Below are 24259 nucleotides of genomic sequence, written 5' to 3'. Positions count from 1 at the left end.
AATTTATTTTTACTAAGTAGGCTCCATACCCAGCATGGAGCCCAACATGGGGCTTGAACTTACGACCCTAAGATAAGACCTGACCCGAGATCAAGAGTCAGATGCTTAACCGACTGAGCCACCAAGGTGTCCCTAGATTTTATACTCTAAATTCCTGGAGGGCTGCTGGCTTCTCTTCCAGGGCATCAGTGAAAAAGATAATGTTGCTCAAAAGCATAAGACTATATTTTATCTGTGGTCTATAATATCAGTGGCTTAAAATATCTGTTTTATTTTATGATATTTCCTCATCTCATAATTGGTATAGCCCTTTGGTTCTGAAATCCAGAGTAGAAACAAAGCAAGTGTTTCAGGTTTAAAGCTAACAAAGAAGTTTAAGAATAGAAAGACTTAGCTTCTTTAAAAAAGAACTAGGCCAGATATGAATTATACTCAGAAAAAGAAATTTGCCCAAGAGATTATTCTCATGTACATCTTTCTTGGAGCAGCTCTGTTTCCTCGAACACCCTTGTCTCTTTTCTCTTCCTTGAAGCATCTGCTGCCTTTGGCTTCTAGCCTGACCCCTTTCTCTTGGCGTTCTTGCTTCTTTGTCATTCCTTTCCTGTTGTCCTTTGGATTCTTCATCTTCTTCCCACTGTCATAAGATGACGTTCTCCTTGGGGTACCATCCCTGGTCCTTTTTATCCTTTTAGGATAATCATATTTTTGCCCCTGCCTTCAACTACCATTTGTATATCTTCATGTCTGCCCAGTTAATACACCTCTAGCTGGGACCTCTCTTGTGGGTCCAGTGTTGCTAACTTCAAACTGGATATCTTCATTTGGATGTTTGCTATGTTCTTGCAACTGAGTGAATAGAAAAAATGAAAGAAGCCTTTTTTACAGTTGCTTCTTCATGGAGCTTCTGCCTCAGAGCATATGACAGTCCGTGAGTCCATGTTTGAATATTGGCTAGGTTACCCAACCAGTTTTTCTTGCCTTGTCACATTGGCTAGTACCTCCAAGCCAATGTTGGCTTGTTCCTGGCCTTAGATAGAAATTATTCAATCTTCACCAGTAAGTGTATTGTTAGTTGTAAATGTTTTTATAGATACTCTTTATTATGAAGATTTTAAGAATAAAGTTTAAAAACATTTTCATTAGCTAACTATATATATTTTTAATGTTTAGAGGATTTCTACTGGGAAAAAAAAACAAAAACAAAAATCCACCTTAAACTTTGAAAAGATTTTGTTTTATTTATTTTAAAATTTATTTTTAGAGAGAGAGTGAGAGAGTGTGCCAGCAGGGAGAAAGGCAGAGGGAGACAGAGAGAGTCTCAAGTAGACTCCAGACTGAGCATGGATTACCATGCTGAGCTTGATCTCATGACCCTGGGATCATGATCTGAGGCAAAATCAAGAGTCGGATGCTTAACCAACTGAGCCACCTAGACACCCTGTGTTTTATTAATTTTTAAAAATGATCTCTACACCTGACATGGGGCTCAAACTCATGACCCTGAGATCAAAAGTTTGATGCTCTACTGACTGAGACAGTCAGGTATCCCTATCTTAAATAAATTTAGGGCCATATAAAATTTGTATTATCAGTGAAATTGTTAGGGTCAAAGAAGCTTTCACAACTGAAGAGAAAAAGATAGTCGAGGTATGGTTTGGAGGAAATGAGCCTGTTATTTAGTTTAATGATGGTTGGTGCTAATTTTTCATTTGCTGGATGGATGTGGAAGTGGTAAATTTAATTTTGCTACTTTTTCATTTTGGGACATTAAACCCATTTTCCTGTTTTGAAATCAGGAGACTCAGAATAATTTTGGAGTTTTGTAAATATCATGTTATTTGTGTGTGTGTGTGTGTGTGTGTGTGTGTGTGCGCGCGCACGCATGCGCGCGCATGTGTGTGCGAGCAAGAGTGAGAGAGAGAGAGTGAGAGAGATGATCATCCTCCCTGGAACTGTAAAGTCTAAGCAATTTGGAATTGAATTTAATTCCTTTTTTTCATAATTAAGAAAATTAAAAACCCGGTTTAGTCCCTAAGGAGGCCTCTGGAAAAGCCTGGAAGTTCTTGTTCTCATCAGAATTGTATGTTAAAACGTTATGAATCTTGCAAATACAAATGACCATCAGTGGACCGTGATTAATTCCGGGACTGGGTCATACACCCAGTTCTTGCTTGACTGAAGTAAAAGACTCTTGAAAGGCTATGGTGGTACAGGATTTTTTTTTTTTTTTTAAAGTATGAAAATTCCTTTTACTCTATTTTTTATTTTTAAGATTTTATTATTTAGAGAGAGAGTGTGCAAGTGGTGGGAAGGGCAGAGGGAGAGAGAGAGAATCTCAAGCAGACCCTGTGCTAAGCCTGGAGCCCGATGTGGGGCTCAGTCTCATGACCCTGAGATCATGACCTGAGCCAAAACCAAGAGTCGGTCATTCAACTGACTAAGCCACCCAGGTGCCCTGAAAAAAAAAATTTTTTTTTTTAAGTTTTATTTATTTAAGGAATCTCTGCACCCATGATGGGGCTCAATCTCTCTCTCTTTTTTTTTTAAGATTTTATTTATTTATTTGACAGAGAGCGAGCACAAGCAGGCAGAGAGGCAGGCAGAGGCAGAGAGAGAAGCAGGCTCTCCACTGAGCAAGGAGCCTGATGCGGGGCTTGATCCCAGGACCCTGAGATCGTGACCCGAGCCGAAGGCAGCGGCCTAACCCACTGAGCCACCCAGGCGCCCCGGGGCTCAATCTCTTGATCTTGAGATCTCGGTCACACGTTCTTCCAACTGATTCACCCAGGTGCCCCAGTGTGAAAATTTATATAGAATTTTTACTTTTCTTAGGACTTGGAGCTTTTATTTGATGCTTCATTAACAATAGTTGATGCACTTTTTGGTACATCTATCTGGGCAGATGAAGAAAGAAAGAATAACTGTGTACCCCATGTGCATTCTTTTTTTATAAGATTTTTAAAAAATTTTATTTATTTGACAGACAGAGATCACAAGTAGGCAGAGAGGCAAGGCAGAGAGAGAGGAGGAAGCAGGCTCCCCACGGAGCAGAGAGCCCGATGTGGGGCCTTATCCCAGGACCCTGGGATCATGACCTGAGCTGAAGGCAGAGGCTTTAACCCACTGAGCCACCCAGGCGCCCCCATGTGCATTCTTTAAGTCTTTTAGGTGGAAGGTTAAAGGACATGACTGGTTAGAATTTTAAAAATGCCCTAACACAGAGTAGGCACTCAGCAACCATTTGTTGACAGAAAGAGATGGGGGGAAATGTGTTGAAATGTTATTTACTCCTTTTTTTCTTTTTCCATGAAAAGTGAGTGCATCCTCAAGGTCCCTATTAGCTCTAAAATTCTTAGAGTTCAAAAATCTAAAATTATGGAGTGCCTGAGTGGCTCAGTGGGTTAAGCCTCTGCCTTCCGCTCAGGTCATGATCTCAGGGTCATGGGATCGAGCCCTGCATGGGGCTCTCTGCTCAGCAGGGAGCCTGCTTCCCCCTCTCTCTCTGCCTGCCTCTCTGCCTACTTGTGATCTCTCTCTCTGTCAAATAAATAAATAAAATCTTAAAAAAAAAAATCTAAATATCAGGGCTTCATTCTGAGACACTTGCCTTCTTCCTTAGGCAGGCTGCTCTATAACTCTCTCTATTCCTTTCCGCTTAATTGTTACTGCAGAGTTTTTTGTCCTGTTGTTCGAGAACTTTCTTCCAAGCTGCCTGATGGTCCAGGGTAGTGTACTGGGAGGAGCGTCATCTTTGGAATTCAATCTGATTCAAATCTTTCTCCATCACCTGTTTATTGTCTGTTGTAAAATTTCTGAACCTCCACTTTCTCATGTATAAATTGGGGGCAGTAAAATCTCCACCTCAAATTTAGTTGTGAGCCTGAAATGCTGTGAAAAGCTTGGCACCGTACCTGGCATATGTTAGGTCTTAAGCAAACTGTTAACCATTTCCACCCCCTCCCCCCTATTCTGACAGCTGCTCGATTATCTTTCAAGCGATTAAGACTTTAAAATTAAAATCTGCCTTTATTGTCCTGAAAAAAGAAAAGTCACAGCTCACTCCTATTACCCACAACTCCATGTGCTTTTCCCCTGATGTTGTAGGTCAGCACGAATAGTTTTCACTGTGTTCTTCAGGGTTTGTTTCGGAGTCCCTACTGTTTTCGGTCTCCATTGCCCGCCCTTATCCCTATCCGGAGCTGTGGTTGGCTGGATCTTTGTTCTCTATTCTGTTTTTGTACTATCTAGCCAACCATAAGGAAGTCTTTGTTTCTCCATTTCCACTGTTAAGAAGTAAAGACGTGTTCTTTTTCTCCTGTCATAGGAGAAAGTAGAGCTTGATTTGGAGAATTTTTCCCCTTTTGAGATTTGCTGAGTATTAAAAAAAAAATATTTTTACCAAAGTATAAAGAGCACAAATCATGTTGGGATCTTGGTGCATTTTCCCAAAGTGAGCATACCTGCATGATAAGGATCGTAGTAAATTTAAGGAAAGTCTCTAAGTGCTCTGAGCTTGATTAAGCCTTCTCGCCCTCGTCATCCTTCAGATTACCCACCTGTTGTGGGAAGCATTTCAGCTCCCTGGTGCCCTCTGACCCGCCATCTGCTAGCTGGCTTTGTGTGGACTGGGCTTGACCTGCCCTGCACTCCCTCTCTTTTCTCTGAGATGGGAAGTGTGGGGTTAAAGACACTGACGCTTTGTTCGTGATGCCTCCTGGCTCGAGGAGATGTCATAAAGAGCGCATGCCGTATTTCCACCTTCCCTTAACCAGTCTTCCCTTGTGGCCAGCTGCAGATGGGATGCAAAATGCAGAGGAAATGCTAAGGGAAAACTGACAGCCTTTTTCCCTTTGCTTTTTCCGGTCTGTTCAACAAAGCGTTGAAGATGTTGAGTACAACAGTGCTGATTTGAGAAGCTAGTGTGAAAAACACTGTGTTTATGATTAAGATTAAAAAAACTAAACTTAGACTTTTTAAAATGAGACGTAAGCGAGGATGTTGTGAATAGTGGTTAGTTTTATATGGTGTGTAGGGCAGAGGTCTGGAGGAAATGGACTTAAATTGAGGCAGAGGGGTGGAGGCTACTTTGTTGATTTCCTGTTGGAGAGGGATCTGGAATATTGGAATGTATGGGTGGCTTATCGATCTCCTGGATAGTTGGGGTGGTGTGTTTACAGTAGCCACAGTCAGAGGTTGGAGTTGACCTTGCCTTAATTACAATTCTTTTGTCATTATGTAATTTCCTAAATGCGATGAAAGATACCAGGGTTTTGTTTTTTTTTTTTCTTTTTTTTTTTTTACTGCCATTCATTTAATGGGAAGGGATGGATTATACAGACATTCTGGTATAAATTATGAGATTTTTGAGTAGTGCTAACACTCAATTTTTTCAGACCAAAGGCATCCCAGTGCTCCTACTTAGTAGTTGTGGGACCACAAATAAAGGGTTGTTGGGAGGACGATTGTTGGGGGGAGGTAAGATATATGAAGGGCTTTATAAATTGTGTGATGTCCTGTAACAGGGCGAGCTGTTACACTTCCTGTGGCATTTCTACTAGTGTATTGAGCTCACATTTTCCCCGCCTTCTCTTGCTTCTAGACCTCCATGTCTCTCAGTTACTTGGGGGCCACTGGGTAGAATTACCTTGTTTGTATTCTGCTGTTTGTTCTAGTTTTCAGTGCTGTCTGTCTCGGTAGGTGATGCTGGTTGAGATGAAGGGGGAAATCCTGAGAGGTGGGGAGGTTTTGCATTATTTGAGAGCAAGCTTTTTGAGAACCTACAGATTTAGAAGGGGATGCTGGAGGTAAAAGGCAAAACTGGGAAACAGAATCAGTCCAGGTGAGGCGGGGGGCATGGGGCAGGGCAGTGGGTTGGGCTGAGTGCCTCGCTACTCCCGCACCAAACAGTATCCCGATCCCCTTAGAAAGGGGAGAAATGCCACAGGCCTCTCATTGTCTGCATGGCCAGAGCTCTGCCTCAGGACAGGGCAAGAGCGTACTCATCTCTGTACTGGCTCCAGAAGTGGATGGCTGACCCCAACTCCTGTGACCTCCATTCTGCTTCCTCCTCTGAACTGGGAGTGGTGATGTGGGCCTGAGATCCTGCCTTAGTTACCACCTTCAGGAGGTCCGACCCTGGTGCTGCTGGGCCTTGTTTGGCCTTTGGTCCCTGAGCAGTATCAGTTGTGGGGGTCTTTGCCTTGTCGCCAGAACAAGTTGCTTCTGCCTAGGTAGCTTATCAGATGAGTTTTTGATGATCTTATCTCTTCTTGTGTCTCAAAATGTGCCATGTAACAGAATCCTATTTTGTTGGTGGTGGTGGCTTTAACAACATAAAATTATTTTCTCTCTGTTTCGGAGACTGGAATCCAGGATCAAGGTTCTGGAAGGTTTGGTTTCATCAGAGGCCACTCTCCTTGGCCTGCCGTGCCACCTTCTTGCTGCCCCTTTACTGGGTCATCCTGCCATACAGGCCCAGCCCTGGTGTCGCTCTGTGTGGCCCAATCTCTTCTTTTTTTCTTCTTGTTTTTAAAAAGCTGCTTCAAATTCTATTAAATTCAGTTCAGTTTTTGTATGACATCTGTACACCAAAAAATCATTTCTGTATAATAAAGAATATTTCAGTCTAAAATGGAAATTTAGAAACTGGAAGAAGGATAAGTGCTCTGTCCATCGTTGTTAGGATAATTTTTAGAAGGGTAGTGGTGTGAGTTACCTATTGTCCTGCAAGCAATTACCCCATCAGTTAAAGGCTTGCAGCAATAGTTACTTTCCCACAGCTTCTGTGGGGCAGGAATCTGGTCTCGGCATGGCTGGGAGCCTGGGACTCAGGGTCTGTGTCCCAGGCTGCTGTCATCATGGAGTTCCCTGCGGGAGGACCTGCTTCCAAGCTCACGCACGGGGTTGCTGCCAATTAGAACCTTGCTTTACCTGGTGTGGGAAGTCTGTCTCTGTTTAGAGATCTTGTTGTAAACTGGGTACTAATTTATAACCTTCTGTCAGTCTGCAGTTTGATACTGGGATTTGCTCAAAGATGGATAGGCTTTTTAAAAAACACCTTCATTGAGGTATATGGATATACTTAAGAAATATGATTTGAATTCTGATCTTACTGAAGCGAATGAGAAGGAAAAGCTTTGTTTGCAACCACTTACTCTCATTTGATCATATAGCCTTCCATGATACCAGAGCATTTTCTTAACTGAAGAAATTCTTACGTCATAACTTGATTCCTAAGCATTTTACATTTATGTTAAATATTTGAAAAAAATTGAGCTTTTTTTTTTTTTTTTAAAGATTTTATTTATTTGAGAGAGAAGGCACGAGAGAGGGGAGGGTCAAGGGAGAAGCAGACTCCCCACTAAGTAGGGAACCTGGTGTGGGACTCCATCCAGTGACTCTGGGATTATGACCTGAGCCAAGGCAGATGCTTAACTGACTGAGCCACACAGGTGCCCAAAATTGGTGAACTTTGATAGATAGAGCGAGGATCCCGAAATTGCATTTCTCCAAAGAGCTGGTCGGTGCTGGTCAAGTGGTACAGGGTGTTTCTCTCTCTTTTTTTCAGAAACTTACTATGGGTGTTTCATGGTTCCATACTCTACAATTATGAGTTTAATCTACAAAGATATATATATATATATGTATATTTATACACACACACACACACACACACACACACAATCTTCTATTATATATGTAACATGCAAAATAATCTATTTACAATATGCATAAGTTGGGGGCACCTGGGTGGCTCAGTTGGTTAAGTGTCAGCCTTCAACTCAGGTCATGATCCTGGGGTCCTGGGATCGAGCATCATGTTGGGATCCCTGCTTAGTGGGGAGCCTGCTTCTTCTTCTCCTTCTGTTCCTTCCCCCTGCTTGTGCATGCCCTCTCTCTCTCTCTCTCAAGTAAATAAATAAAAGAAAAAACAATGTGTATAATCTTTATTATGTGTAGAATATACATATACCCCTCTGTTACAGACTATATAAAATTTAATTACATACATAATCTGCCTTATGTAATACATATTTCTCCTATATGTAATTTTCTGTTACATATATACTTTAGATCTGTAACATGTAACCTATTTACGTATATATGTAATCTCCTATTCTGTGTGTATGTGTATATATTCCAGTCTGAGATACAAGCTCATGAGGAGCAGACGTCATAAGTCACTTTCATACCCGGTAGTACCTGGTGTAGTAAGTTAAGGTTCATGGTAACGTCCTCAACGAATGCTTGGAGGTTTGATTGCACTGATTCCTTTGATGAAGGTTGTATTTCGCAGCCATAGGTTGTGGGGAGGAAAATCTACAAATGTAGGCTCTCCTGGGATTAGTGACATTTAGGAGAAGCAACGCTGCGATGTGTCCCGAGTCACCACATCTCTGAATTCTAGGCCTCTATGTTGCACGCCCCCAGGGACACCGGTCACATTTCCTACTTGCTTCTCCTGAATTCCCCTCGCCCCCATGCGAGAGGAGTTGAGTGTGCGTGAAGTTAAGTGTGCTGTGTGAGACGATGAGACCATTTTGGCCTCTTGCATGGCAACCAGCTTCCGTCCTCTTCTGGGGCTTGGTTCTGGAGGTGAGGCCCTCTTGGCGTGCCCTCACCAGAAGTGCCCCTTCCCCTCGACTGTAATGAGGTTGGAGTGAAGTACCATTATCAGCATTTCTGTAGTTGGTATAGTTTTTTTCCCTTTATGAAAAAGGCCTTGATTTTGGTGCCCAAGCTGTCTTGATTATTTTGAAGTTTTTCTTCTGTTTTCTACAGAAAGGTTACATGTTGCTGCTCCTTAATGGGGATAATGGTGATTCTTGGCATCTTCCCAGGGTCTTTGAGCTCAGGTAGAGGTTGTTCAGGCTGAGCGTGGCGCTCAGGACAATCAGATTCAAAAAGAAAAACTTTTGGAAAGAATGAGATGAAGGGAGCTATAGTAGATAATGTCTTAGTTTGGCGGCTGTAATGGAATTACTGTAACTGTGTGTCTTAAACAGCAAGCATCTGTTTCTCCTAGATCTGGAGGCTGGAAGTCCAAGGTCAAAGCCCAGGTGAAAGCGGTGTCTGGTGAGAGCCTGCTTCCTGATTCGGAGACGGCCATCTTGTCACGGCCATCTTGTCACTGCATCCGCACGTGGACGAAGGGTGAGTGGGTTCTCTGGGGCCTCTTTTATAAGAGGACTAGTGCCTTTCATGAGGGCTCCACCCTCATAACCTAGTCACCTACCCCAGGCCGTGCATCCTAATAACATCCCCCTGGGGGTTTGGGATTTCAACATAGCAATCTGGGGAGCCACTGGCATTCAGTCCATAACATTTGCCCTGTCCTCCCACCCCCCAAATTCATGTCCTTCTCAAATGCAAAACACATTCATTCATCTGAATGGCCCCAAAAGTCTGAAGTCATTCCAACATCAGTTTAAAAAGTCCAGAGTCTCATCTGAATCTTATCTAAATGAGGTGTGAGTGGGACTTCAGGTGTACGGTTCGTCCTGAGGCAAATTCCTCTCCAGTCATGAACCTGAGAAAGCAAACAAGGTCCAGTCTGCATCTTCAACACTTTGTTAGAAATTACTTCAGCTAACTGCCCAGTTTCATCACTCCCCAGCTCAACCTTCCACAAAGCGCTGGAACACTAACGCAAGTCAGCCAAGGTCGTTGACACTTAATGCCAAGGATTGCCTTTCTTCATGTTGCCAGTAACTTCATTTCCATCTGAGACCTCATCTCAATGACTGTTACCATCCATAATCCTACACACGCTCTGCTCGCGATCACTTCAGTATTCTCGAAGAAAATGGAAGCTTTCTGTCGTGGTCCTTTCAGGCTGGTTATAACAGAATACCACAGACCGAGTAACTCATAAACAACAGAAATTTATTTCTCAGAGTTCTGGAGGCTGGACCGCCAAGATTAGGGTGCCTGCATGATCAGGTGAGGGCCCTCTTCCAGGTGGCTAAGTTCTTGTATCTTTATTTGGCAGAAGAGCCTAGAGAACTCTCTGTGCTGTCTTCTATAAGGGCACTAATCTCATGCATGAGGGCTCTACCCTAGTGACGTAATCACCTTCTCAAAGTCCCACCCATTACTGCCATCATGGCAGTTTGGGCATTTTGGGGTTTCAGGGTATGAATTTTGGGGAGACACAAACATTGAGACCGTACCACTTTCCGTATAGCTCTTTTCTGAGTCCTCTCCAGAATCATCCTTAAAGGTCCAATGTGGTAGTGTGGGGTTTTTCTAGCATGTACCTCCAAACTTTTCCAGCCCCTACCTGTTACCCAGTTCCAAAAGTATTTGTAATAGCAGCACCCCACTTCTCCATATCAGTTTCTTAGTCTGTTCAGGCTGCTGTAGCAAAAATACTGTAAATTTTTGGTTACAATTATTTAACTGTTTGTATGATTTATAATTTTGTTAAACTCTTTGTTTAGGCATGGCACAAACACTTATTTCTCATAGTTCTGGAGGCTGGAAATTCCAAGATCAAAGCCCCAGAGGATTCTGGGAGAGCCTGCTTCCTGCTTTGTAGGCAACTGTCTTCTCGCTGTGTCCTTACATGGCAAGAGGGGAAAGGGAGCTCCCTAGGGCCTCTTTTATAAGAGCACTAATCCCACTCATGAGGCCTCCACCTTCCTATACTTTCTGCCTACCCAAACACCACCTCCTGATACCATCACCTTAGGGGTTAAGATTTCAACATACAAATGAGGGGAGGGGGACACAAACATTCAGCCCTGAACAGATGCTCCTAAAAGGCCTTTGAGTTCTACTTTTTACCCTAAAGTGTTGCTGTTTGTTTAGCACTCATGTTCTTGGGCTTTGGATTCCTGTGTTTGATGCACTAGGACAGCAGAGTGTATTAATGGCTGAGAACTTGGTTCCCTAAATTCTACACTGTGGTGTGAATCCCAACTCATCAGTTCCCCATCTCTGTGATTTGCCGCCAAGTACTTCAGCTATGTCAAATCTCAGGTTTTCTCATCCTTAAACAGGGGCTACTGATTGTATCCATAGCATTATTGTAAGAATTAAAAAATGAGTTTATGTAAAGTAAAGCCTTGAGTACAATGCTTGGAACTCAGCAAAATCCCAGTATGTGTTAGTTCTTTTTTTTTTTTTTAAGATTTTATTTATTTATTTGACAGAGATCACAAGTAGGCAGAGAGGCAGGCAGAGAGAGAGGAAGGGAAGCAGGCTCCCCGCTGAGCAGAGAGCCCACGGGACCCTGGGATTGTGACCTGAGCCGAAGGCAGAGGCTTTAACCCACTGAGCCACCCAGGCGCCCCAGTATGTGTTAATTCTAGTCACAGAGAACCAAAGACCTGTTCTTTAAGAATAAAGTCAAACCCAGTTACTGTTTATAAACAAGGTCAGTTTCTGCCTCTCCACTTCTAGGTGTTTCTCCGTCTCTTGCAGCGTGTTTACCTAAGTGGATTCAGCAAGCTGGAACACGCTAGCAAGCAGGGGACTCCCAAAACATTGAGCAAGAGACTTCTGTCCCCCTAGGCGAAGGATTAGAAAATGTGCAAATGGCCAGTAAGCGCGTAAAATGATCCTTAATATCGCTAATCAAAACCACGATGAAGTACCACTTCACACTAATCAGAATGGCTGTTTCCAAAATGTTTATCCAGACAAGCAAAAAACAGTTTACCCAAACAAAAAACCCAGAACTAATAAATGTTGGCAAAGATGTGGAGACATCGGAACCGTCTTGCTGCACTGTTGGTTGTACTGTGGAATGGTGCAGTCGCTAAGAAAAACATTATGGTGGTTTCTTAAAAAATTAAGAATAGGGTAACCACACGATCTAGCAGTCCCACTTCTGGGTGTATACTCGAAGAGAACTGAGAGCCGGGATTCTCAAACAGGTGTTTGTAGCCTATTTAGAACAGCATTGTTCATGGTGGCCAAAATGTGGAAGCTGTGCTACTGTCCATGGACAGATGAATGAGTAAATAAAATGTGTAAACAGGAGGTGGTATGTACAGACAATGGAATATTATTCAGCCTTAAAAAGGAAGGAAATTCTGACATATGCTTCAGCATGAATGAACCTTGAGGACCTCATGCTAAGTGAAACAAGCCAGTCACAAAACTGTGTGTGTTACCACTGAACACCATTTCTAAGAGATATTTGGAGTAGTCAAATTCATAGAGACAGAAAGCAGAATGGTAGTTTCCTGGGGCTGGGGGTGGAGGGGGAAGGGAGAGTTAGTGTTTAATGAGCATGGCGTTTTAGTTTTGGAAGATGAAAATGTTCTGGAGACAGATGGTGCTGATGACTGTACGTGAGTGTGAATGTTCTTAATGCTACTGAGTTGTGCACTTAATGGTTAAAATGGCAAATTTTGTTATGTATATTTTACCATAATTAAAAATATAAATTTTGAGGTGCCTAGGTGGCTCAGTTGGTTAAGCATCTGCCTTCTGCTCAGGTCATGATCTTGGGGTCCTGGGATGGAGCCCCGTGTTGGGCTCCTTGCTCAGCGGGGAGTCTGCTTCAAGGTGTTTTTCCCTACCTTATGCAGCTGTCTCTCCTTGCTCATGTGTGTGGTGTGCACTCATTCTCTCAAATCTGTGAAAAATACAAATTTTTTAAAAAGCCATTTCTCCTGTACAGTTTTACCGTGGGGAGTTAAATTAATATATAATGAGTTGTCAACTCAAGAATAATGTTTTGGTCAGTTTTCCAAAATAGTTTTGATTGCCAGAATTGTTTTCATCCTCTGTAGCAATAATGAAGTGCCTCCCCCACCCGTCACTCTACCTACCCCCACTCCAACCGCAACCTGAGAAATAACAAACTACTTGAAGTCTTGCTGGGCCATGTCTTTGAAGACAAAATCCTGATGGCCATGGTGGCATCTTGAGGATTGTGTTAATTTCTTTGCCTCCCCTGACATTTCCAGAAGCTGTTGGATAGTGACGTAAAGGATATGAAAAGTGGAGTGTAGGTCCAGGAGGATCCAGATTCTGGTGGGCCTCAAGCTCATACAATTTGGGGTTCTCTTAAAAGAAGAACACTTTTTTCTCTAATTTCTAATTGTATGCCTGTTGTGAACACACATGAGGGCCCTTCCCAAGGCCTCAAAGGATCCTGAAGCTTAAGCTTCCTTAGTTTAACGTACCTTGTCTCTGTTCCAAAAGGAGAGGCAGAATAAAGGAACTGCCTGTAGCAAACTGCTTACTTCCTCTGAGCTTTATTCGCGGAAGCAAAAAGATCTGGAAAAATGCGTTGCCTTCGGAAGACTGACAGTTAGTTGGGAAGCTCAGGGGGATGGAAAATGATTTATGCAGTTGAATCTCACTCTAGTCCATGTTTAATTTAACCCTTTTTCCAAACTTCAATTTGGCAATCATTTGTACTGTAATTTAGCATTACGAAATCACCTTTGACCCAAACCAATTAATTTTGAATTTCTTGCCTGGAGTGTTGCATTATAAAATTGTAGAGGCATCTTCTGAGAAATTGTATAAAATTTCCATGGTAATTATGACCTTGAGGTATTCTCGTGTCAAAGAAGATGTGTCATCTTCTCTTCTTTGTCTGGTAATTACCCCCCCATTTGTTTTCATATCTATTTCCTTACTTAGAAAAATACTTCATCAATCAGAGATTAGAATAATCTCATTACCTATGGGAATTCCTCAGTGTCAGTCAGGCCTTTGATGGAGCTGTTAGGGAGCCTTTGTCATTGAAAGCATCGCTTAGTGACCAGATGGACTCACTGGGAGCAACTTGCAGAATGTCAGGCAGGAAGACATTTAATGAGCCGTGACACGTGCGGAGTAAGCAATAGTGCAATTCTGGTTTTCTTGTTGCTTTGTTTTACTTCCAATAATAGCATAATTTTTTTTTTTGGCATGAAAAATAGAGCTTTCACAAATAACGTGTATTTACTTCCTATCATGAAAATGGAAAAATCAAAGAATAGACCGTGTTCTTTTTTTTGCAGCAGGGTTCATGATGAGGAGGGAGCGCAGTCCTTGCGATGCCTAATGGAGTCAGGGCAGCTGCTGTTCAGACTTGAACTCAGCCAAATCCCTTAGTTTTAATGTAGATTTGAGCGGCCAGATTGCCTATTGTTCAGATGCCAGTTGGACACTGGGGTGTATTTGCCAAACTCATTTTCACTTCTTGGACAAAACTAGAATCTGGATCCTAAATTAAAGGTGAAAAAAAAGGTCTTCTAAGCCAATTAAACGCTATTATCACTCATGTAGGGATTTTACACTGTGTTGGGCTATTTGAATGATAGAAAATGATTGAAAAAAATCTAGCCCCTCCCCCCAGAGATTTTGGGGAGACTTTATAAAACTCATTTGTGTTTGTGGTGAATTGAGGTCTCCTCTGCTTATTTTAGACTCTGGAAAGATGAGATTGAAAGGAGTTCAAAATCTGTTCTTTTACATGTAGTAACCATTTCCATTGGATTGAATTTAGCCAAATTATTTTTGGCTTGATCTGCACTCCAAAGAAAAAGGGTGTGGTGGAAAAAAATGATACTGAGAATGAGTAAAACAAGGAGGAATTTTGTATTGTTCTGAGTTTCTGGTCAGTGGAAGACTTAAAAAAAAAAAAAACAAAAAACCTTTGCCTGTTCATTTCACAGCTTTGATTTGGTCCGTTAAATCTTTTCAAATCCACACCTTAAGGTTCTAAACTTCATTACCAGGGGCTACTTGATAGATAGACACCCTTTAGTTTAAATTCTTAAACCACTTCAATTAAAATATGAACAATAAGATTTGTGTTAAAATGAACTTCTCTGTACGTTTTCCTTCTTCATCTGAAGATTCATGCTGTTGCTGTGATGTGAGTCCTAATTCGGTCAGTTTGGAAATTCTTACTTTTAGCACGAGAGGAAAATAGCTTTCAAATGAATAAATCATCTCGGTTGAAACAATTTTATATTGGAATTTGTTGGCAGATTGGCCAGGAGCCAGTGTTATGGCTTTCTTCTACATTTCCCTAGACTTTTTTTTTTTTTTTTAAATTAACATATAATGTATTATTTGCTTCAGGGGTACAGGTCTGTGAATCATCAGGCTTACACATTTCACAGCACTCAACATAGCACATACCCTCCCCAGTGTCCATCACCCGGCCACCCCATCCCCCCTGCCCCCGGCAACCCTCAGTTTGTTTTGTGAGATTAAGAGTCTCTTACGGTTTGTCTCCCTTCTGATCCCATCTTGTTTCATTTTTTCCTTCATTACCCCCGCCAAACCTCCCACTCTGCCTCTCAAATTCCTCATATCAGGGAGATCATATGATAATTGTCTTTCTCTGATTGACTTATTTCGCTCAGCAGAATACCCTCTAGTTCCATCCACGTTGTTGCAAATGGCAAGATTTTGTTTTTTTTTTTTTTTTGATGGCTGCATAATTTTCCACTGTATATATATGCCACATCTTCTTTATCCATTCATCTGCTGATGGGCATCTAGATTCTTTCCATAGTTTGACTACTGTGGACATTGCTGCTATCTACAGTGCTTATTCACTGGGGGAGGAAAGCCTTTCCTGGGACCTCCCAGAGGGTGTAGGCTTCTGCCCTCTCGCCCTGTTTCAGGCCTCCATCACCCTAGCGCAAGCCACACTTTGTACCTGGGACCGTCTTAGCTGCGGCCTCCTGGGCATGTTTATACAGCAGGCAGGATCCCATTGGTTAACCTAATTCAGCAGGGAAGGATGTCACTGACCTTTTTAGCTCACTATCCCTTCGTTACCTGAATTATAGAGTTGTAATAGTTCTATTACCTACGAGGTGCTGGTTGCTGTATCCAGGTTTTTGTGTAATTTTTTTTCATGTGAGCTCCACACCCCGGGAGGGGCTTGAACTCACCACCCAGAGATCAAGGTTGGTGTGCTCTGCTGACTGAGCCAGCCAGTCTTGCATAATTTTGTTTCAGACTTATTGGGGGGAAGCATCATCCTTTCCATTATACAGGTAAGGAAGGCCAGATTCCAGCAAGATAAGAGACTTAGAACCACATGGATGGGAAGAGGCAGGACGGGGATTCACACACAGGTTCTGGGGCCCTCCCTTCCCTGCGCCCTCTGAGCCTTCCACAGAGCCCAGGGACTTTTAGAGATCTTCCTGTCTGGTTTTCAGCACTGGATATGCGAGTCGTCTGGGGAATTCAAGACCACGATTTCCTTGGTCTCATCTCAGGCGGCTCCTCTCAACCTCTGGGGGTGGGGACCCAGGCCTGCTGATTCTGCTGTGCAGGAGGCAGGAACGTCCAGGGAGGCCAGAGGAAGGGGGTGCATCGCACTCCCTCGGCTTTCAGGGAGTCTGAATGAAGCCCAGCAACCCCTGGCAGGTCAGTCAGCTCCTCAGCTACAAGCCGGGACTTGACCCAAGGTCTTCTGGCGGCCCTTTTGGTCTCTTCCTGTTCTTATTCCAAATCCTGACAATAGTCTGGCTGGTACAGAACACACGGGAGAGGCTCACTTCATCTTCGGGTTTGGGAGAGCAGGAGGGGGCCATGTTGCAGAGCCCCCTTTGGTGTGAGGAGGAACGGGGCAGTGTGACTGGCAGTGACCGTTTCAGCTTGGGGGCTCGGGACTTTGTTCAGTTGCGGGCAGGGGGGCTGTCTTCGCGCTCTGATGTTTTGCTGAAACTCCTCTTGACTGGATGTGGGACCTCGGGGTAAATTTTCCCTGGCTCTTTTTGTTCCGTGATGTTTCTCAGTATTTTCTTCTGGTTCACAGCCTTGGGATTTAGCTTGGTTCATTTTAATTCTCAAATCCATTGAGGTTTCTTTTCAGAAATCTTAAGCTTATTCTTTTTCTTCCTGTTGAGACCTCTTTTCCTCTGATGGCTCCTTTCCCATAGCTTTTGGACCCGTTATTGTTTCAGATCTGAATTTTTAAAAAAGTTTTCTGTCCAACAAATCAGGTTTCTTCTGGGGCCAGTTCTGTTTGTTCATTACAGCCCTTCCTTTCATGTTCTGGCTTTTCCTCTGATGACTTGTGATCTTCACTCTCGCTGGTGGTGGGTTCTGATGAATGCCCTCCATTGATAAGCTGAGAAGTTGGCTTTGATCTTCTCTGCAGGTGTAGAGACCGCTTTCAAAACAGGCCTCTTGGAAGTAGCAGGCAGACCCTGCTTCCCTCCATAATTGTCAGAGAAGGGGGGTGCCTGTAAGTGTGTCTTACCTCAGAGTGTGGGGGGGCTGCCTTTTCTGATGTGGAGGTTCCGACCTGCCTTTAACTCCTCTCCCACATGTACACTGGGATTTCCCCCAGACGTAGTGCCCATTTTCTTGGTTTTAATCAATGGGTTCAGTCTTTTGCTGTGGCTCCCAGCCCTGAAGGGTCTGTTTTTGTGGGAAGGAAAAGGGGAAGGAGATGGCAGGGGGGCATGGAGGGTTCAGCCCTAATGCATTCTGTTCTCTGCTCCATGTGCTCTCCCCTACCCAGTGCCCAGGCCTGCCTGTTATCTTTGCCTCCTCCCCAGAACTCCCTGGAAGGATAGTGCGCACCTCCAGAAGCACAGATCTCTGCTTTTCCTGTTTCTAGCACTGCTATTTGTTTGACTGGCTTTCTTTAAAAGAAGTTTTGTTCCTGTCTTTCTCGTGCTGACTTGGAGAGAGGCAGCCTTTGCTCCTCCTGCCTCCTGGAGTTGGAAGCCAGGCAGAGGCCTGGAGCGTAGGGCAACTGCTCTGGGTTGTGCCCTAGGTGGCCCCTTGATGTCCCCGCGCCCCTGCAGGGTGGGGTCCTGCAGGACAGTCCCCTCTTCTCAGGGGTAGCTGCTGGCCTGGGAGGCTTGCCTCTGCCCCTGGGTTTGGGATTTGTTACAGAGCCATTTCTGTTGGAGATGCAGGGTGAGAGGGGCTGTGGAGCGAGGAATGGCAAGGGCGCGTCTGCGGAGATGTTTTCCGGTCAGCTTTGTGAAGCCGTGCCTGTGTGGGCGAGGACAGAGTGGGTGCTCCGTGTTTCAGATCTGGCCTGGGGCTGGTGTCCAGCATCTTCACCTCTTATTTTTGTACCGGCCACCTTCCCAGGTGCTGCTTGTCCCCCCTTAGCTCCTTGTCGGGGGCTCATCCAGCATCCAGGCTGTCCAGCACCCACAGGCCTTCATGCCGCAAACCTGAGACCAGGGAGGAGGAGAAGTCCCAGCACCACACAGTCTGGCCCTTGTCCCCTTCTTCTGTCCATCTGTCCACAGGCCTCCTGAGATGCCCCTGAGATGGGAAGCAGAGTTTGGAGAGCGTTAGAGAGGGCCCTGTCCCTACTGAGGCCACGTAGAGAAGTGTGTAGGCCGAGCTTCCCCGCTTCAGTTGCAGCGAGGCAGGAGTGATGGACTGGTGCACAGTGCCGGCAACGCTCACTGGGTCAGGGCTCCCACTCACACCAGTGGTAGGGTGGCTGAGCCGCCATAGTTTCAGAATTCTGATTTGAGACTTACTCCTGTCCTTAGCAGTGAGAGATTTGGAGCAGACCATACACGGAAAAGAAAAGGGCAGAAGAAAAGGAACATCATGGCCATGGTCATGGCCGTGAAGCGCAAGGAAGGGACTAAGAGGGGAGGCAAGGTTCGGTCTTGCCAGAAATGGGCTTGTATTGCTGGGGGCACAGGGGCAAGGGAGCTGGTGGGGTGACTCCGGAGGTCCTGGTGTCTTTGGGAAGGTGCGTAAAGACTGTGGGAGAGTTTGGCTGAGACGCTGCAGGATGTTTTTATAGTCCCGTAAATGGTGCAACAGACACATAAACTCAGCATGCTTGAACAGAAAGATCTCGAAATCTTCCATCCAACTTGGCTCCTTGTTTGAGCACAAAACCGGAGGCTATGTTACTATCCTGGCTGCCAGACACACCTGTGAACCGGGGGCAAGGCCTTGACCTCCCGAGGCTCTTGGCTGGGAGATCCCCAGTGGGGCAGTCTCCCCCCTGGAGGCGGGAGGGGGCCTGGGATGGGGCGTTCTTTGCATTGGGTGGCTTCTACAGCGAGTTCATCTCATACCTGGACTTCGTTGAAGTCTTAAAAGAAAAATTAGGTAATGGAATATGGTTTAATCTTTGTGTCTTCTGAATTTTTGCCTACTTAGCTGCCAGGCTTGCTTGTTAGCGATTAGTGCTGTGACCGTTGTTGGGTTTGGCCGGGGCTGGAGAGTTCAACTGACTTCACTAGCCGTGGAGTCTTGGCATGTCTGCCGCATTAGCAGCAGCTAACCTTGTTCTGAGCGTACATTTTTAACAGCTGTTCGAACCTCCAGTTGTGTAATTGGTTCACTTTGTATCAGAGTAGCTCTTTTCTCAAATAGTAGCAGTCTGTTGACAGAGAGCATTAATTAAAAAAAATCGGTGTGTTTGGTTGGAAAGGAGATTAGAACAGTTGACTTAAGGGCAAGCAAGATACTTTCATTTAAGACTTTCTTTTTAAGTGACAAAAAACATCCAGTGTGTCAAGAAAAGAATGTGGCAGTTATAGGGAAAATTTTTTATATTTATTTATTTATTTTTAAAAAAGATTTTATTTATGCATTTGTCAGAGATAGCATAGGCAGGGAGAGCTTTAGGCAGAGGGAGCAACAGGCTCCCTGCTGAGCAAGCAGCCTGGTGTGGGACTGGATCCCAGGACCCTGGGATCATGATATGAGCCCAAGGCAGACAGACGCTCATTGCACTGAGCCATCCAGGTGTCCCAAAACTGTTTTTTCAAAAATATGTCACAATAAGGGAAATAGTACTGCAAGAATGTTTTATTGGGGTAAAAGCAAAGTAGTTGCTGATAGTTTTAGCAGTAACACATTCTCAACTGACTGCTTAGGCTTTCTCTGAAGCAAATGGTCTCTGGTAGAGAACACGAAGACTGGAAAGTCTGGTGCCAAAGACAGCATCTGGGCAGATGATCCCAGTGAAGCTATAGGTCCATGGTGGAAAGAGGGACCCTCGTTGGGGGTCCTTGTACTATAGGAAGTAGTCCCCACTTAGACTCTCCATCCCGGCCAGTGATGGAGCCCATGCTATGTGCTGCTTTGTTCTTTCTAATCCTTTTTACGATTCAAGTTAGCTTTTGTTCTCCGCATTTGTTTTCCTTAAAGAAGAAAAGAATCTCGCCCAAGGGCAAAAATGCACTATTAATAATGAGTAAACCAGAACTAAGACCCAAGTGCACCTGCTTCCAAAGCTGCATTCTTCCTACCAAAACCATTGTGCTTCCTATAAATCTGTTGGCAAGATATTTTTGGCCTAAAATGCTCTCTTTTTCAGCTATGATTCTTTTCGATGGAATGATTTCTGAAATGTCATCTCTTTCCAAGACTTTAGCAAACTGATTTAAAATGAGGTAGTGATTTCCGGCATACTGTTCTATTTAAAGATGTATCTCTCACACCCCATTTAGCACTTGCCACGGTGGAAAGTTAGATTTACTATTTTTTTTTTTAAAGTAGATTTATTCTTTTAACTTGTTACCTGTGGTTTGTGTGGGGGAGGAGTGGCATGGGAGGACAATGTATGATTAACTATTTAGTGATCCTATACAGAATAAATTAAGATGCCAAAAAATGTAGAATATAATTTAAATCTGTCTGCTGAGATTTTACCTTTACTTGTATTATTTTACCTGTGCCATAAAAAATAATACTAGTGATTTATATTTCAGATGGCAAGACATTATTTCACGTTAATATGCCATTTACAGTAGTGTATATTAACTTGACCTATTGATTGGTCATAGAACTTTTAAATATTCTAATTATCTCCTGATTGCACTTAATAAACAATGAAGTTTTTATGGATTATGGAATTGATAGTGTGATGCGCAACCTAGGAAAATCTCTGTTCTCCATGATCTGATTAACCATGAACTCTATGACGGAAGTAAATTGTAGGAGATACTGTGTAAGTTCTCCAAGTGTTGGGATAGTGTTTGTTTTATTGACTCCTGTAAATTTAGCAGCTAGCAGACTGGTGTTATTAATATTTGTTGAATTATTAACATATGTTATATAAATGAGTTATAGAAATTTATTTTGGAAAAGTAAAAGCCAGAATATATCCTAATATTGCAAATCCGTCTTGATCTTCTGTATCTTTTATGGCATAATAGAATAAAAATGAGTTGTTATCATGACATCGGGCATCCAAAGTACTGAAATGTTAAGGAGATATTATTTACACTTAAGAAGTTCAGATGACAAGAATACTGTATAGTTGTACAGATATTACTCTAAAGCCTGTATATAATGGGAGAGAGAAAAGTGGGGGAGGAAGGGAGAGCTGGAGAGAGAGAAAAGAGGAGAGAGGAAGTAGATATGGTAAGTTGCTGATACTTGGGAGAAACTGGATATATGGATGAGAGGGATGTGGGAATTCTTTATTCTTGAAACTTTCATGTAGATGTGAAAGTATTTCAGAATAGTTACTACAAGAACATATTACTATATATTTTGTCTTTAGTGGAACATGAACAACTTTGACAGTATTTACAGATAAAATATAATCGCCCTGCTCAGTGACTTAGAAACAAGGAGAATTCATTTCTTTTTTAATGTTTAACTATAAAACAGCTTATGGTAGATTAGAGCAGAGATGTGCAGAATGACTTAGTAGAGACAGCAAGGTTTGTAAGATCTGAGTATTAACCTCACACTAGTAATATATCGGGTGATATTTGGACATTGGTTTCATTGGCCAGGAATTGTTTGTGATGTTGGATATGCCAGGTCCTGTAGCCTGATAACATTAAAATTTCTCTTTATCCAGCTAACCTCCCTTCTTTTGTGTCCATGTTCAGCAAACACTCTCCTGATTGTGATTTATCACCCCTGCTTATCTGCTGTGCCTGTCCTGCTGCTCCAGATATCCTGGTGTGCTGGAAAGAAATTCCTCATCATCAGTTAAAAGGCTTTTGGTTTTTGAGCTCAGTTATGTGCTTCCTCCCATGGGAGGCACTCCCACTTTCTGTGTACTGGTGAGATTTGATGCGCTCACTTTCTGAGCTACAGTCATTCTCCAGTGTGTGGGGAATTCACTAAGATGACGGGGTCCAAGGAGGCCTCATGGTGAAAGCCATTTGGACTTTCCCTGTGATATTCTGATTTTTTTCACTTATTCCTTTCGATTTTTTCAGCCAAGAGTTAACATTCAAGGAGCAAAGAAGAATTAAAAGCTGAGTAATGAATGTGGATAGTATTCATATCCACCGATTTTTCTTTTCATCAGCTCTGGCTATTAGAAAGCTCGTAAATTAAAGACCGGCCTTGGACAGGTGTAATCACAGGTACACACAGAAGCAATGAGATTCACACAGAGAAACGGTTTTCTCTGAAGATGAGCACGTGGTCATACATTGTAAACAACGTGAAGAAAGAATCCACTCTGAAGAGACAAAAAAATGTAACTATCAGGAGTATTTGTACTCTAAGAATTTAAGATACTAGGAAAGTCTTCAAGGAAACATGAAATAAGTTAGAACTAATTGTTAAAAATAAAAGTCATTAAAAAAAAAAAAAAAAGAATCATAGGCACGTGGGTGGTTTAGTCGGTTAGGCATCCAACTCTTGATTTTGGCCCAGGTCATGATGATCTCATTTGGCTCAGGCTGTGAGGTCGAGCCCCGTGTTGAGCTCCGCACTGAATGTGGCGTGGGGTTGTGATTTCCTCTCTCCCTCTCTCTCTGCCTCTTTCCCCCTGTGTGTGCTTTCTCTTTCTCAAAAAAAATAAACAAATAAATAATAGTACACTATTAAATGAGAATAGAAATATTTGAAAAGGAACCAAATAGAACTTATAGAAATATTATGTACTTACTGCCATTAAAAACTCAGTAGTTGGGACGCCTGGGTGGCTCAGTTGGCTGGACGACTGCCTTCGTCTCAGGTCATGATCCTGGAGTCCGGGGATCGAGTCCCGCATCGGGCTCCCAGCTCCACGGGGAGTCTGCTTCTCTCTCTGACCTTCTCCTAGCTCATGCTCTCTCTCACTGTCTCTCTCTCAAATAAATAAATAAAATCTTTAAAAAAAAATTTCAGTAGTCCAGGGGTGCCTGGATTGCTCAGTTGGTTGAATGTCAGATACTTGATTTTGGCTCAGGTCATGATCTCAGGGTCATGGGATCGAGCCTTGTGTAGGGCTCCATATTGAGCATGGAGCCTGCTTAGGATTCTCTCTTCTTCTCTCTCCCTTTGCTCAAAAAATAAAAACAAACCCAAAAACAAAAAAAACCAAAAAACAAAAACACCACAATAGTCCATTAATAGCAGATGAGGCAAAATGGAAGAGAGATCTAGGGAGTGTGGAGAGAGATCTGAGATAATTACGTAGAATGTAGCATAGAGTGAGAAAGAGATTGGAAACATGCAAGTGATTGAGAGACTTGCAGACAGAGTGAGATAGCCAAAGATGTCTAATAAGAGTCTAGAAGACTAGAATAAAATTGGAAGGAGCCAATATTCAAAAAGATAATAGCAGATATTGTTTTCAGAATGGATGAAGGGCACATTCTAATATTGGGAGAATCACATTGAAACATGGGCAGGAAATACAAAGCAAATGAATAAAAAGTTATACAAAACTGTGGAACTCCATGGTTGAAGGGAAATATCTTAAGAGAATTGTGTAGAAAAAAAGGTTATTTGCAAAGACTGCAGTTCTAGACAGTAGGCTTCTCACTAGCAATAAGAGAGGAGAGAAATTAATGGAATAATACTTTCAACGTCCACATGGATATCTATACTCAGATTGTCACTCAAGAGGGAGGGCAGGACATCTTCAGATTCATGGAGAAAGAGCAGGCTTACCACATACACACATAAATCAGATTAAATTTAATGGAATTAAAAGGAGGAAATGGAATGTAAAATGCCTTGACAAGACTTTGGGGAACATGTACACATTTTTACAAGCATCAGATTGAAAATAATAGATTTTTAGGGTGATTAAAACAAGGTAGATCTGAAACAATAGACAATAGTAACATTGAAGATGGGAATGAGGATACTGGAGCTGAAGGGTTTTGAGGTCCGTGTATTGTTTAGAGGAAGATAAAGGTATTGATCACTTTTCAGCTTTAGATCAAGTAACTATGTCAAAATATTTTCAAAATAGTGACTTCCCAAATTCTTTTTCTGTGGAATACTAAGTACGTTAGCTCCACTAAGTGAATTTGGTGTATGTGGCTTTAAGATATTTGTAAATCAATATTAAAATGAAGTATCATTTAAAATATGTCATCCAATGAAAATTTGCCTATAAGTAGTAAATAAATCCAGCTATAATGTGAGTAAT

General features: G+C 42.8%; 1 protein-coding gene across 1 annotated transcript in view; it reads left to right on the top strand.

The window, feature by feature from the left end:
* The first annotated feature begins 9066 nt into the window (after nt 1–9066).
* The window catches only part of LOC111158677 (T-cell lymphoma invasion and metastasis 2), a 182594-nt gene continuing 167401 nt past the window's right edge, over nt 9067–24259 (top strand). The window contains exon 1 of the mRNA XM_022520876.1: nt 9067–9153. The gene's annotated coding sequence lies outside the window, so the exon portion shown is untranslated. The remainder of the gene's footprint in view (nt 9154–24259) is intronic.

The sequence above is a fragment of the Enhydra lutris genome, unplaced genomic scaffold, assembly GCF_002288905.1.
Source record: "Enhydra lutris kenyoni isolate GAN:26980312 unplaced genomic scaffold, ASM228890v2 scaffoldscaffold62, whole genome shotgun sequence".
Taxonomy (NCBI): domain Eukaryota; kingdom Metazoa; phylum Chordata; class Mammalia; order Carnivora; family Mustelidae; genus Enhydra; species Enhydra lutris.
The sequence above is the reverse complement of the archived record's forward strand: the minus strand, read 5'-3'. Positions and strand labels throughout refer to the sequence as shown.